Here is a 17,024-nt window from a genome sequence, read left to right as displayed (position 1 = left end):
AGCACGTGGAAAGTTTAACAATGACTGTCCACTCCTGGACTCTCACCTCCACCTCGGCCCCCAGATCAGGTCACAGCCAGGGACCTCAGTTTCTTCGATTTGCTCCAGGACATGAGCATGTGCTTCATGAGACGCAGTCTCTCTGACAAGGGACTGAGAAGATTCAGGTCCTCCGGTAACTGGGTATCTGACAAAGGTAATTGTCTGCGGATCTCACAAATGGTCAGCTCCTAAAGGCGGGAGACCACAACTGGTTGACATAACTGGTTAACTAGCCCTGGGCCCCCTCCAGGACTGTTCTGGGGATGTAGGCTGGGCCTACGTGTCTGTGATGGGCAGAGGAGAAGTGCACAGGATGTCGCCCACCGCATTAGGTGACCCACTCTGTGGTTGTTCTAAACCCGAGGTCAGTAATGATCATAAACTAATTGTACCAACGTGCCGGGGACAAAGGACAAGACTGCTTCCCAGGCTGGGGACTGCACCTTGATGAAGTAGCTGGCTGTCCCCACGGTTCCTGGATGGCTAGCTTATTAGGAATAGTCTTTGCCATCAAAGGGTTCTGTTTCTGCAGAGAGGGCTGCCAACTCCTCTTACCCAGGCCATGAGTAAATGAGTAAATGTCCCCGAGGGAGAGTCGTGTGAACGTCAGGAAGACTCCAGGCAGGGAACCTTTGTGACGTGAATGGGGAGGGGTAAGGTGTGAAAAAGACCGGATGGATCCTTTCCTTCCCTTTAGCCCTGGAAAATTAGAGTTTAATAGAATAATCCAGTCAATAATAATAATACCATTTTACATATTTTACCAGTTAGGGTTAGGTTCCACTGCATGGGACAGAAAGCCCAAATTGACAGTGGTTTACACAAAACAGACTGCTACTTGTCTCGCCTGTGAAAGCAGTCCAGAGACGGCAGTGAGGGTCACCTGGGCCTGCTCCCCTAAGTCTTCAGAACCCAGGATTTGTCCAGGCGACACCTCTGCCATCCTCAGAATGTGTCCCATGACCTCAGAGCCCCAGCTGAATGCCAGAGCTCCAGCCATCATAGCCATGGTCCAGAAAGGAAGAAGGTGACCCTTCTCCATTTAGAGACACCTCCTAGGAGTTGCATGAAATACTCTAACTTACATTTCCTTGGTCACATTTAACTTTGAGGGACATGAGCAAGAAGTCATTCAGCTTGGAGGCAAAGAGATTAGAAAAAATTGGGGTTCTTATTACTAAGGACAAGGGGAAACAATACTGAGAGGCAACCAGCAGTTTCTGCTGCATATAATTATAACCTCTTACCATATAAAGAACTTTCATGAGGGACTGCTTTTGGAGAACAATTTTCTTTTTTTAAAGCAATCCTGTCATATAAACCTAGAAACAAAACAAATGAAGACAATTTGCCTATTCATTATGATGGTATATAGAGTTACGTCCTGGCTAGAAATTATTTGAAATCCTATAAAATGTAATAATTATATATTGAGTCATCAAGTTTCTAAAGAATCTTGAATACTATAAAGATAACCGTAGAATTAAAATAGGAGTCTCATTTTGTTAAAAAAGAAAAACGGCAAAAAAATCTGTGAGAGAAAATTATATTTACCCGTCTAGAAGTTCTAAGACTCAAATCACTACAGTTTTTACACCAGCATCAGGATTCAAGTTGTAGAAGAATGGAACTTTCTTTATTATTTATTTGGAGAAGGGGTTAACACTATCTCCCCAATGTCCCCCGCCACCAAAAATACACACAAAATCAAAGTTTATATTTTGAATTCTAAATCTGGTTGCTGTGACAACTGCAATAATGACACTCATTTTCATTAGGTCATGCTGGTTCCATTTGTTTTTAAAGAAAAGGGTGTGTTTTAGTCCCAGGGAGACAGAGATGATGGATAGAGTCTCAGGCTAGAGGTCAGAAGGCTGGTTTCTATTCTCAGCTTCCAGCATTGATTTGTGTGGCCACAGGCTACAGTTACTTAAAGTCTTTGGTTTTATATCCTACTTTCTACAAAGCTTAGCTACCTCTATTTTATATTTACTCTTCATTGACGGGAGTTATTAACTGGGGAATTTACTATGAAAACCCTGATGTCCTCACATTCTGAGTACTGTCCGTCCTGATTTCCCTGTGTGGGTAATTCCTCGCCATCACACAGTCAAGTGTAGTTCATGTAGCTAAGGCATTTGGAATGTTCTGTTCTTGGCGTGCCTTCCTCGGTCCAGACATCTGAGGAAATGCAGACTCAGCAGCTTCAAAACTTCAAGGAATTGTTCAGATTCAGATGTACTTAAATTATAAGAAACCCATTTATAACCCATTTGCAGCCAAGGCCTGGGGAAGCAGGTTTCTCTGGACACTCTGTGAGGAATTAGACAAGACCGAGAGTTCAACCAAAGCTCTGGGAAGTTTAAATGCAGTCTCAGATCCGGGTGGAGAGGCGAGTGAGGAGCACCTGGGACTAGCCGTTGCTGGCCCGGAACAGGCATTTTCATCTGCCACACAAATGTGCCTAATAAGTTTTTTCCTCTCATTCTGAGTGACTTTCCTGCCACATTTAAACATACAGTGGGATTGTCAATTGCTCTATTACCATAAAGTTTGGAGACAAAACTACTCGTGTCAGAATAAACCAGTCTGCTAAGAACGTTTTGGTTTGCCCAGAAACTCTGAGACTGCTTACCTTTCCTTGACTGGAAAACCAATCCTCTATAATATTTTAAAAGGTCTGTCAAGGATGGTAATATGTGAAAGGCCAGCATGATAACTAGCCCAGAAGCTTATTGCTTTTTGTGAAGCGATCCATAGAGTGCTTACAGGGTTAAGAAAAGTGTAAGTCCTAAGGACTGTTAAGATATTTGAGACCAAAATTGACTTGACTTTAGATCATCAACTTTAGAGTCAGACAGACCTAGAATAAATCTTATCTTTGGTTTTCACTATTTGTGTGATCTTTAGCAAGTGACTTAATCTCTCTGAGCCTCAGTCTCCGCTTCTGTAAAATGGAAATATGTCTGCCTCCCAGGGTTGCAAGGGTTACAAGAACAAGCAAGAAGACACCTGGGCTTGAGCGTGGTAAATTCTCAATAAGGTTATTTCCTTTGTATTTAGAAGTTGTCTCAGTGGAAGTAGGAGGCACATCCTAGACAGGTGGCAGGATTTTGTGCTCTTGCCTGAACAACTTTGATTCCCTCCTTTTAATTTCTGTCAAACAAGTACGTAATACAGTAAAAGCTTGGGTTCCGTAATCACCGCAAACCTCATCAAGCCCAGACTCAGCCACTTGGCCTCATTCTTCCTTTTTTCTTTCTGGGTGTTTGGAGGAGCATCTTTATCTCATGGACATTTAAAGAAAAGTTAAAAAACAAAACCAAATTTGGGGCTGGCCCCGTGGCCGAGTGGTTAAGTTCGCGCGCTCCGCTGCAGGCAGCCCAGTGTTTCGTTAGTTCGAATCCTGGGCGCGGACATGGCACTGCTCATCAGACCACGCTGAGGCAGCGTCCCACATGCCACAACTAGAAGAACCCACAACGAAGAATACACAACTATGTACCGGGGGGCTTTGGGGAGAAAAAGGAAAAAATAAAATCTTTAAAAAAAAAACAAAAAAAACAAAACCAAAGTCGTTGATACAGACAATGGATTGGAGGTTACCGGAGGAGAAGGGGGTTGTGGGGAGGGCGAAATGGGTCATTTGTAGGATGACGAATAGAAACTAGACTTTTGATGGTCAACACTATGTAGTGTATGTAGATGTCGAATTATAATGTTGTACACCTGAAACTTATATAATGTTATAAACTAATGTGACCCCTATAAAAATTTTTAAAAATTAAAAAAAGAGAAAGAAAATGTTAAGGCAACCATGGCTGAGGCTGGGAACTGAGGATTCTGTAAGAGAGGGAGAAGGGTTCCAGGTGTGCCTGTGGCTTAGCTCCGCCACCTCGATAAAAGAGTATAAACAATCCCTCCATTCTTGGAGTTCCAGGATGGCATGCCGGACCCAGAAGGTTCCCTGGACTTTCTGTCCTTCCAAGCCATCTGCAGCTTTTGTCCTTGCTCATCCGCAGATGTGAGCATCAGTTCCGAGGAACATGGAAGCCGAGCTGTCCTGGCGACAATAAGAGCCCCGTGGTTACCTCTTCTTTCTCTCCATCCCTTGGCATGCTGGAGGAGCTCAAGGACTGAAGAGTCAACTGACACGTTCTGAGAGGTGCATTGTCCTCATTTTAAATAAAGTAGAAGAGCCCCTTGAAAGCCTTCAAGAACAGAAGTTTATTTCCAAATATTGTTCTTCCAAGATCCACAAACCACACTTTCCATACTTTTAGTTACACATCACACTCTTCTTCTACAAATTACATTGTTTTTTCCTGGGGGAAAATATACAAATACAAGGTGATTACCAGATAAAGCTGCTGGTGAAAGAGGGCACGCGGCCTCTGCTGACCTCATTCTACCCACTTCCATCCTTCTGCCTTCAACCAGCTCAGCTCAGAACAAGGCAAGTATGTCAGAGGGTGTGAAAGGAGCTGGAGCTTTCTTTTGCCAAATTCCTTTTAGAATATTGGCAAAGATCTCAAATGTCAGTGTGCAGGGGAGTGACAGGGAGAGATTTGTGGGTGCATGTGTGTGAGAGAAAGAGAAAATGCATCTTAGATGAAGAATCTGGTTCACGAGCTCCTTTGGAGCCTATTTCTTGGGTGGGCAATACACCCCCGACCTCCGTTTGCTGGCCCCGCCCTATGAATGCTGTCCGTTGAGAATTCCCACCAGGGTCAACCAACACTGGCCTCAATCCCACTCTTCCTAGAAGGCTTTGTAACTCCCATGCTTGTCAAAAAACTGTCTCTGGAGGTGTTCTCAATTTCCCTTACAGACTGGCTACCCACACGTCGTTCTTGTCACTTACACGTGAGGAATGGCAGTATAATCACCAATAAATTGTCTGAATCTGTGCTTAACTAGTTCCCTTAGTCCACTGGCCCCTGTTTTATCCCTGCAAAGGCCATCATTACCATCATTTTCCTGGCTGGAGGTGGAGTGGGAGGATAAAATATGTAGGGCTCCTCTTGCCAGGAGGAAGCCTTGTGCATTGTCATTCATCCTGAGAAGGGTACAAGGGTCAGACGGAACAATAGGAGAGAATGGGACACATATACCTACAAAGAGAAAGCAGTCCCACCTACCCTGCAAATTAATACAATAGTACAGTGGTCCGAGGAAGGGCTCTGGCAGCCAGAGACTGAAAGTGCATCTCTGACACTTGCTACCTGGGTGGCTTTGAACGAATCAAGTGACAGTCCAGAGCCTCGGTTTCCTAACTTCAGAAATGGGGAGCATAAAACCAAGCACGCAGATATATTGAGAGAATCGCTAACACAGTGCCTGGTGTGTAACGGAGTAAATGGTGATTGTCTATATCACTGGTGGGGTGCATTTGGTGCAACGTTTTTTAAATACTAGAAATAAAAGTTGATCAAATTGAGGGCAAACAAGTAAAATAATAATTATACATGCTATTAGGAGATGTGTAATCTTCCAAGGGCATTTGACCCTGTATGCTAAGAGCTCCCAAATATGATCCACATCATTTGAACCAATGCTTCTTTTCCTGTGAATCTGTGTTAAGAAAATAATCCAAAAATGCAATGTGTCATGATTATAAAACTCTGACAACTAATACAGTGCATAGTTAAATGAATAGATCAATGTGTCAGAATAGAAGGTCTAGACACAAAACCCACACTTATGCAGTCACCTGATACGTGATCAAAAGTGACACTGCCAGGCAGCAGGAAAAGATGGCCCTTTTGACTGATGGCGTTGGGCCACTGGATCTCCATATGGAAAAAATGATTCTTGGTTCTACATCACACTAAACAAAAAAATCAATTACAGATGGAGTGCAGATCTAAATGCAAATGGTGAAATAAATCCTTCAGGAGAAAATATAGGAGAACATATTAATGACTGTGGAGTAGGTACAGGGTTTTCCCACAAAATGCTAATCAGAAAGAAAACAATGGTAAATTGGAACCACACTAAAATTAACAATTTTTGTACATCAAGACACCACTAACAGATTGAAAGGGAAACTCAAGGAGTGAGAGAAAGTTTTGCAAAACATGTCTGAAAAAGGTCTTATATCCCAATATATAAAGAACTTCTACAAATCATCAAGAAAGAAAGGCAGGCTACCCAATGGGCATAAGACATGAACAGGCACTTAAAAGGGATATTCCAGGGGCCAGCCCAGTGGCGCAGCATTTACGTGTGCACATTCTGCTTTGGCGGCCCAGGGTTCGCCGGTTCAGATCCCGGTGCAGACATGGCACTGCTTGGCAAGGCATGCTGTGGTAGGCGTCCCACATAGAAGGTAGGGAAAGATGGGCACGGATGTTAGCTCAGGGCCAGTCTTCCTCAGCAAAAAAGAGGAGGATTGGCAGCAGATATTAGCTCAGGGCTAATCTTCCTCAAAAGAAAAAGGAAAAAAAGGATATTCCAAATGGCAAATAAACATGAAAAGATGCTCAAGAACCAACAGGGAAATGTGAATTAAGATCACAATAAGATATCACCACAAATCTGCTAGAGTGACTGAAGTGAGAAGGACAAAAACACCACAGGTCAGGAAGGATGTGGAAGGAGTGAGGCCCTTCATACTGCTGACGAGAGTATAACCACTTTGGAAATTTACTTGGCTGTATTATTAAAAACCGAACGTATCATGTACTCTGTGATCTAGCAATTCCACTGTGCATAAACACCAAAGGATTGTACATGTATGTTCATCAAAAGACACGTATAAAATGTTCATAGCCGTACTATTTGTAATAGCCCCAAATTGGAAACTGCTCCAATGCCCATTAGTAGAATGGGTCAATAAATTACAGTATATATCCACACATGGAATGCTATGCAGCTATAATAATGAAGAAACTACAACTATGCATGGATGAATGTTGCAAGCACAGCATTGAGAGAAAGAAACCAGCCACAGTAGATAAAGAAGATCTGCTTTAGAAGTTAGGAAAGTAATTACTCTTGAGTAGGGGGAAGGAGACATGAGAAGAATTCTCTGGTGCTGGTAATATCGTTTCTTCTGAGTACTGCTTACACGATGTGTCCTCTTTGTGAAACTCACTGATCTGTATCCTTATGACTTGTCTGTATTTCTGGGTGTATGTTGTGCCTCAATAAAAAGTGTATTTCTGGGGCTGGCCCCGTGGCCGAGTGGTTGGGTTCGCGCGCTCCGCTGCAGGCAGCCCAGTGTTTCGTTAGTTCGAGTCCTGGGCGCGGACATGGCACTGCTCGTCGAACCATGCTGAGGTGGCGTCCCACATGCCACAACTAGAAGGACCTACAACAAAGAATATACAACTATGTACTGGGGGGCTTTGAGGAAGAAAAAAAAAATTTAAAAATCTTAAAAAAAAAACTGAAAAAAAAAGTGTATTTCCAAAATTTCAATATATATGAAGACATACATACACACATATGCACCCAATTTCCTTTATACCAGACTGGGGCAACAGTCCCAGTGTCCCTGTGATGGTTAATTTTATATGTCAACTTGAGTGGGTCACAGGATGCCTAGATAGTTGGTTAAACATTATTTCTGAGTGTGTCCATGAGGATGTTTCTGGAAGAGGTTAGCATTTCAGTTGGTAGACTGAGTAAACCAGATTGCCCTCCCCAATGGGTTTGAGCATCATCCAATCTGTTGAGGGACTGAATAGAACAGAAGGCGGAGGAAGAGAGAATTCTCTCTCTCTGTCTCATGGCTTGAGCTGGGAATCGGTCTTCTCCTGCCTTCAGACTGGGACTTAGACCATCAGCACACTTGGTTCTCAGGTCTTTGGACTCAGACCAAAACTACACCACCAGCTTTCCTGGGTCTCCAGCTTGTAGAGAGCAGATCATGGGACTTTCCCACCTCCATAGTCATGTAAGCTAATTCCATATAATAAATCTATATCTACATCTTTATATCTCTATATATCTCTTATTGGTTCTGTTTCTCTGGGGAATTCTAATACTGTCCCACATTAAATTTTCACGTGTTCTAGAAGAGTAATCCTGCCATAAAGCCTCTTGCGGCCCTTCTAGCTGCTACCCCAAATGAGACTTCATTTTGAATGCCCTCTGCCCCATTCTATTTTATATCTGCAATGTCTTTATTGTCTCATTAAACAAGAGATCTCCCAAATCCTGTCATCACTGTGTGTTTCCCACAAAATCCACTGCTCCGTTTTCATGTCTGAACTTGAGCCGCTGATTTGTAGAAGCCTGCCAACTAAGCTGATCCCAGATGCTCCAGCCCCTCTTTCAATTGAATCACTAGGTCACAAAGAGTTATTGACACCGATTGAATTTGAAGGTTGCTGATGGTCATTACTGTTCCACGGAATCCAAAGAGACAAACTCATAAATATTTCCAGTTGTGATTGGTGAGGTATCAAACAGGAGAGACTGGGGAATGCTGTAGAAACAACCTGAAAAATCTCAGTTGCTAAATGACAAAGTTTGTTTCTTGCTCATATTGTCTGTTGCCAACTCTGCTTATCTCAATTACTCAGGGGCCCGGGCTTCCAAGGGGCTCCCTGCTTCTATCATCACAGATGAGGAAAAAGGGAACAGATGCTGGCACTTAAAGCTTCCATTCAGAACACTCACATTCACTGGCAGAGGCAGGTCATGTGGTTCTCCTCAAGGATGTGGGTGATGGTGCAGTCTCCCATAGGAGAAATTAGGGGGAATGGGGAACACAAGATGCCGACAACGATCACAAGTATTTTCTTCCTGGATGTAGTTTTGATAGAGTAATGAAGGGGAAGACATAAGCCCAGTCAGCCGGGTCAGCAGAATCAGCCCTGGTTCCCAGTGGATGACTCTTGTCACGATGGATAATATTCCATCCAGACAATTATATCTGTACTAACTCTGCAAGTTCCCAGGGTCCCCTGGGTGATCAACAATAACTTGGTTCTATTTTGTTCTGTTTGTCCAATGGAGTACCTTAAAGAACTCCTACAGAAATATTACAGCATAATCAATATGTTGGGAAATAATCTCTTTTATGGAGATTTGGGGGGGTCTGTATTTATTAGCTTAAAGATAGAGAACAAGGGGAAATAGTCAACAGCCATTAAGCAGATGAGTTGATAATACATAAATTCTTCCTAGAGAGGAAACAAAAAGAAATTATTTCCTTAACAGCAGAGCCATCTTCGGTTAAACATTAGAAAAGTCCGACTTTGATTTTATTGTCTAAGGAGGTTGTAAAATGTTACAGTCCTGGTAAATGTAATATCATTGAATTAATTTTTGGATTTCCCCCCCCCCCCAACAAATTTGGAAACATTTACTGGGGCTTTACTCATTATATCATAACGTCAAACTCTTCTTTACCGGAGGAGTCTACTGAACATACACGTGGTCTCTGTGATTCTATAAAGCCTAAAAGAAAACAAAATAAAAATGAATTTTATACCGCAGATGGTAGAGGCTCGATATAAGTTGTTAATTTTATCGGGTGAATTATGCTACCACAAAAGTAAGTTTCTGCATTTTCCGGAAACCTTCCTTTTGCCTGGGGATCTGATAGAGCTGCTTCTCAATACTCGCGCAGCTCAGCTCACCAGGGGAGAGACATGATGGTAAATAGCTTTGCTTCTCCTCACACGGAGGCCTTTCAGGTTTTGAAGCTGAGCCTCTAATGAAGGGAGAGGACCGGCTCCAAACTCCAGGTGCAGAGCTGTTTCTGATAAGATTAAAAGGATGTTTCTCCTGCCAGATATCATTTCCTCTGAATGTAGGATTTCCTAAGCAGGGTGATTAGAAACCAAACGATGCAATTGGTCTCGTAGGAGCCCAGTTACTTGCTTCTTAGTTCCTGATATTGGTTAGTTCTGGAGTTTTCTCGGTAATTTTTGTCCCTTTGTTTTCCTCCCAATGTTAACATTCCTGCATCAGAAGACAAATTCAGAAGCTATGGTTCTGTTAAGGAATTAGTTTCTATTGTGAATTTTCTTTATTATCAAATCATACTAACATATGGACTTAGCAAATTATTTCAAATTTGGTGAAATTTCATTTCATTTCTCCCATTGATTTAAACCAAGGGTGTTATTATATCGGTGCCTAATTATTGCTGCAACTTGTTTCAGAATAAAATCCACCAATTAAAACTTTTTCATTGTGAGAAAATACAAATAACATAAAATTTACCATTTTAACCCTTTTTAAGCATACAGTTCAGTACCAGTAAGTACATTCCCAATGTTATACAAACCCTCACTTCTGTCTAACTCCAGAATTTTGTTGAGTAAAATTGGACATATCTAATAGTTCAAAGAAACCTCCATTCCCATGGAAACTGAATATCTGTGGCCAAATGTTTTATCGAATGGTATTTTTTTTTACCAAAATAATTTCTTGAGTATAGGGACAGGGAATCATAAGGAAATGTCCTTTGGAAATCCCTCTCACTGCCCAAGTTCCGCTGCCCCATCTAGGGTGCCTCTGGGATGATGCCATCCTACTCCCCATGGAACCATCACCCCAATCCTATGCCAGCCCCAGAGAGACAGCCCTAGAGCACCCTGCCATAAGCACTGAGTTAGATCGGAAGACACGATCTGTGTTCACCAACTGTTCAGCGGCTCCTTGTCTAGCTGAACGCATATGCCATCTAACCCTACAAAGATGGGGTGGTATGCTGTGGCTGTCTCCTTCAGAACGGAGAAGCTTGACGTTTTGATAAGAGCAGCTGCGAAAGTAAGAACTGGGTTTCACTCCATTATTTAACCCGAAGGTGCTCTTAATTCCCTGCATAACTGTGCCAAAGAACTTGGCTTTCTGAGATGCAACTAGACTAAGAAGACATCTGCATTTGATTTTAAAGAAAAAAGGGCCAAGACAATGGAAGGAGCGCCTTTCCAAATGCAACCTTTAGGGTCGCGAAAGGATTTGGTCTATTCCCCATCCCTCCTCCTTGCAAAGCCGTTATCAAATCACAAACCCTTCCAGCTGCTTTTAAATATAAAAGACTTTTAATTTACACCAAAAACTTAGACTTCTCTAACGTTCCAAACTACAACTTTAAATGCTTAATCATGCCTATGAATGCAAAGGCTTAAGAAATCTCTGGTAAAATAATCCTTATTTAAAATATAAACTCCAGAAATTTATATTGAAAACAAATTGTGTTTCCGAGTGCCGAGAGTACTGTTTCTAAGTCTCTCACCTCACAAGAATGTGAACCTCACTGATGGACCCCAGCACCTAGAACAAGACCTGGCAAAGAATTGACACCCCATAAATATTTGCTGGATGAAGAACTCTCCGTGGAAATCAGTGTCATCATGGTTAACGACAACATGCTGTAACTCATTCCAAAGACAGTGGGGGAGCAGGGGACCTCACAGTAAAGTTCCCACCAACCTCACTCTATGTCTCTGTGTCTCTTCTCAGGCTCATTCCTTCTTTTTTCCTGACCCTCCTCCCCCGGCTGCTGCCGGTGTCTCTACCTTTAGTCTCTCCCACCCTTCTTCTTCTCTTCCTCACCATCACCTCTGTGCTCTGCTCTAGACTAGATGTTCATGTCCCCTCAGAATTCACATGTTGAAACCTAACCCCCAGGAGATGGTATGAGGAGGTGGGGCCTTTGGGAGGTGATTAGGTCATAAGGGTGGAGCCCTCCTGAATAGGATTAGTGCTCTCATAAATGGGATCCCAGAGAGCTCCATCACTCCTTCCACGATGTGAGGACACAAGGAGAAGTTGGCCGTCTATGAACCAGGAAGCATCTGTACCCAACACGGAATCTGCCAGTGCCTTGATCTTGGACTTCCAGCCTCCAGAACTTTGAGAAATAAATGTTTGCTGTTAGAGCCCCCTAGTCTGTGGTATTTTTGTTAGAGCAGCTGAATGGACCTTAGTCCATTCATGCCTTTTCCTCTTCTCGTTCCGTTTAATTCCCACTGTTCCATTTTGAGCTTTCTCTTCCCTCTTCTTCTCATTTTCCATTTTGCTCTTCTCCTCTGTCCTTCTCCCTTGTTTAGCAAATACATGGAACCAAGCTGTAGTTAAACTGGTATTCTGATTTATTAAATATGAGTCTCCCAATTCTTGATTGTTCCATGGAGCATTAAAATCTTCTAGGTTTCTGCACTGCAGCAAAGAACAAACTGTTTCTGACTAGTTTGTGGCCCAATAAAAAGTCTCCACAATGGCAAGTGCCTCTTGAAAAGGCAGTGTGCTTCTTGGGCATTCCTCCTAGACACTCGCACTGTTTCTGTACTCCTGAGTCACTTGGTGGGTTTTTCTCTCTCACCTGAGCATCAGTGTTCCAGAAAGTTGGCCGCTTCCCACACAGTAGAAATAAGCTTATTGCCCACAACTCCTACTTTATGAAGCAATGGAACACAAGCTTAGTGGGAAGAAAATAATTCTTTTGGAGACAAAGGGTAATTTTGCTCTTTTAATGGGGTTCCCTAAGGCAGTGTCTTACCTAGTTAGGTACTAGATAGATGCCTTGTGAGGGATGATGCTGTTACCTACAGTGCCTGCTGTCTCAACTCCAGCTTTCTGTTCAGTTATTATTGGTACAACATACATCAAATTGAGGAGGCACCAATGTGTTCTGCAGAGAGCACTTCCTGAATTACTGGAATATGAGAAATCTATGATTTATTTCTTAAGTTAACAAAATTAAGTGTAAGACTTCTCTCTGGTGTTTTCTATTGGACAACCAATCCTTACATATTCTCATCAAATATCCTCCTCCTTCATTTAAAGGAATAACTGACAAAAGTTGATCAGCCATGTCAGCACACCTGTATCATAATGTCCCATTCAGATTTCATTCAGAGAAAAATTATATAATGCTGAAGGACTAGAAAAGAATTCTACATAGTCCATCACTCCTACTTTCAAACATCTGAGTTTTCAAGTTCTCCAGAAGTTAATTGAAACAGATTCTCATATATGATGTGAGAAAAATCGTTTTCTGCTAGCATCATGTACATTTGCGCTGTTTCTTTTTGAAAACTTAGAGAGGAAGCAATTATTAGCTTGTTTTCCTGGTTGGCAGATTAATTTGCCTCCCCTGTGTGTCTCTGCAATTTCTCCATTCAGCTGGCTTATACCTGCCTTGGCTCAGTGCTCTCCTCCTTTTGGAGACTCAAGAAATACGATTTGATGATAAGCCTTCCTGTGATTTCCAGATGCCTTTGTTCCCCTCCTGTTGATTCCTAAGCTCTTGCCAGGGAAGGTAAGCCGGCATGTCAGTAGGCAAGAACTCTTCATCAATAAGTGTGGGTGGATGAGGGAAGGTTGAATAGCTAGAGAACAAAAAGGGAAGAGAATAGCATACTTTGCCACTTCTATAACCTTTGCTGAAAATTTTCTTTTGAAGCTATAAATTCATTTCTTTCCAATAAGAAGCTTTGTTGAATAAAAATATTCTTAAAATTGCCATTAAGTGCACCATTTTGTTCAAGATGAACCCATTAAACATTTTCTTCCTTATAATTAAGCCCAATACACAGCAATTGGAAACACTTGTCCAAATGGTAAAGGTTAGCTATCAGCTCGGTGTGAACTGGGAAGCTGAAGAATAGATGTGTATTCTCTAAGCCCCAAAGAGCTTGTTTTTGTTTTGTTTTGATGCTAAGGAAAGGCAGGTGGCTCAAACCCAGGACAGTCCCTTTGTCACTTCAGTATAAGCCTATTCAACTCGGCTTTGTTCGCATATACAAATGCAATCGTTGCCGGACCAGTGACGGTGGGGAATCCTAAAACCAGACAGACGACCTGCAGAGGAAAACAGAGAACCAAGGAAAGGTCAAGGGTGTTGTGAGCGGTGCACCCAGACAGGAATAAACCTGGTTAATGGGCTGTTGTGTAAGGAAAGCTACACGTCTCGCCTCCCAGCTCCGGCCGTGAGAATTTGGACTGAAGTTTTCAATTACATGGCTCGCCATTTAGATGTTTACCTGCATTGCTATCTGGGGTTCTTAACTTGTGACTTTTTTTAAGGCAACAAAAGGATTGACTGATAAAGACTGGACATTCATATAGAATGAAAACTTCTTAAAGTTCACTAAGCAATAAACTTAAGTCTAACCATACATGAAACAGACTGCAAATAATACGGAAGTCCAGGATAACTTGATTGAGAACATTCATTATTTTCCTGTGGTTATGAAAGGAAAAGAAGCTTGTTTCTTTTTCTCTTTTTAAATGGAAAAGGGGCTCTTGGAAGGAAAGAGTTGGATTCTTGTAGATGGAGAGGTATAAAGAAGGGGTAGGAAGAGAAGAGAGGACCAAGCTCTCTTCTAGTGAGCAGGAGTTGCTCGGGCTGGTGAGGGGTATGGGGTGGGGATTTCTGCTGGGGAGACGTGGACTCCAGGTAGCACCTCATTTAGTGGTCACCTATTAACGTAGCTTGTGGCGGCTTGAAGACTTGCCTTTAAGAGCTGTGGCCTTTGAAGCTGCGTGAAAGATCCAGGTCATCAAATTAGTGATAAAGGAGTGTTGGTTGTGAACGGCAGGTTTGTTTACCTTTGGGTGGCCTGTGGAAAGTCAGCAAACTGTGCCGGTGGGCCAAATCCAGCTTGCAGCCTGATTTTGTAAATAAAGTTTTATTGGCACATAGCCACGTCCATTTGTTTACTTATTGTCTATAGCAGTTTTCATTCTACAAGGGCAGAGTTGGGTAATTGTGACAGAGACCACAAAGTATAGAATACTAACTGTCTGACTCTTTACAGAAAAAATTTGCTGACTCCTGAACTGTTAGCTTGGACTATGGGTTTAGATGACGAGTGTGTCAGTTGTTCTCATCATAGCCTGGGGTCAGGAGATCCTTTGCAAATTTTCTGGACCACTGAAGTCCTCAAGGATACTTGTGAGATCCTAGAAAAAGGGAGGGATAAATAACAACTCACATTACACATTTCCCCATCACCCCAATTTTGGCCAGTTTAGTTCTAGATTTAAATGAGATGATGTTTTATACTTCTAATATGATATACATATTAGAAATTAAATAATGTGATGTTTCTTGGACTAAAGCACTGTAATGCAAATTTATACCTGTTACATACTGCTTTAGTTTCGCATTGCTTCTGTAACAGGTTACTGCCAACTTGGTGACTTAAAACAACACAAATTCATTATCTTACAGTTTGGAGATCAGAAGCCCAAAATCAGTTTCACGAGGCTAAAATTAACATGTTAGCAGGGCTGAGTTCCTTTGGAGGGTCTGAAGGGAGAATCTGTTCCTTGCCTTCTGGAGGCCGCCTACATTCCTTGGCTTGTGGCCCCTTCTTTCATCTTCAAAGCCAACAGGATTGCATCTTCTCTCCTCTCTGACTTCTGCTTCTATCATCACAACTTCTTTGACTCTGATCCTCTTGTCTCCCTCATATAAGAAACCTGTGTTTATACTGGATGCACCCAGATATTCCAGGATAACCTCCCCATCTTAAAATCCTTACCTTAATCACATCTGCAAAGTCCCTTTTTCCACATAAAGTAAGATCTTCACAGCTGCCAGTGCTTAGGACATCTTTGGGGGGTCAGATTCAGCCCGCCACCCATATAGAACCACAAGGCTTGATACTGCCTTCAATTCTGTAAGGAACTGCTGAGAAGCCACGGAAAATGGGACTGTTCTGGTCCAGTCTAGAGTCTCTACTTTTTATTCATCTTCAACTCTCATTCAGGAACAGGGCGAGTGGGAATGGCACAGGTGGGCGCTTGTTGGTGGCATGTGTCATCCCCCTCTGCTGGGTGAGAACAGCCACACCCTGGTGGTGGAGCAGGCCCTTAGACACACTGGTTCTGTGACCTTGGAGTGTTTCTCTGGTCCCCTACCTCCCTCACTCCTGTTCAGCTCCCTGGAGGGGCTTCCTTGTCCGTGTCACATTCCTCCATGGCCACAGTTTAGGTGGGAAGGGAAGGGAAGAATGCCCCTTTCTGGGGGAAAGCGGGTAAAGGTTTAGTTGCACAGTTCTTGTGGTTGCAGGTTAAGGGGCCAAGACACTGCCTGGTGTGTGTGTGTCGGGGCGGGGGGGGGGGGGGGGGGGGCGGGCATGGTGGTTCAAATACTCCAAAGACTTTTAGAAAGAGTATTCTTTAAAATAAGAAAAAGCCTTCTGGTCTGTTATGGGCTGAATTGTGTTCCCTCCAAATTCACACGTTAAAATCTCAACTCCAAGTACCTCCAACTGTGACTGTATTTGGAGACAGGGCCTTTAAAAGAGGCGATCAAGGTCAAAGGAGGTCAGAGGGGCTTTAATCCAATATGACCAGGGTCCCTATGAGAAGAGATTGGGACACAGACAGGCACAGAGGGGAAACCATTCAAGGACACAGGAGGAAGACGGGCCAAGGAAAGAGGCCTCAGGAGAAACCAATTCTGCCAACACCTTGGCCTTGGACCTCCAGCCTCCAGAACCACAAGAAATAAATTTCTGTTGTTTAAGCTGCCCATTCTCTCCTACTTTATTGTGGCTGCTCTAGAAACCAATATAGGTTCCAGGCAGTGGAAGCTCTGGAAAGCAGGGGGCATCAGTGAATCATTAGTTGCCAACGCTCAGCAGTTGGGGACAGTGGCCCAGGAAGGGCATCAGGTCCTGCCACTAAAACAGCGTCTACCATAGCAGGCAAGCTCCAATAATAGGAAGAGAGTGCAGACGCTAGACAGTCAAGAAGAGTGGGAGCTTTTCACTGCTCTGAGCTATGATACTGGAAACTGGGACACTACCAGGAACTCTTGAAGTTGGAGCTTGAAGCCTCTTTGTAGGCAGAGTATCTTTGCCTTAAAAATAGCACCTAATGATAAGGCTGAACAACAGCTCTATCCGCATTACTTTGTCATGATGGGCAACAGCCTTCCCTCTGGGATGACATAGGTTTCATTCTCCCCTTTGCCCAACATGCAGCCTGGAAAAGCCATTAAGTTCCTAAAGCAGGATGGAGAAATAGATCATGGATTCTCCCCCCATCCCTAGATG

This window comes from Equus asinus, chromosome 10, assembly GCF_041296235.1.
Source record: "Equus asinus isolate D_3611 breed Donkey chromosome 10, EquAss-T2T_v2, whole genome shotgun sequence".
NCBI classification, from domain to species: Eukaryota; Metazoa; Chordata; class Mammalia; order Perissodactyla; family Equidae; genus Equus; species Equus asinus.
The sequence above is the reverse complement of the archived record's forward strand: the minus strand, read 5'-3'. Positions refer to the sequence as shown.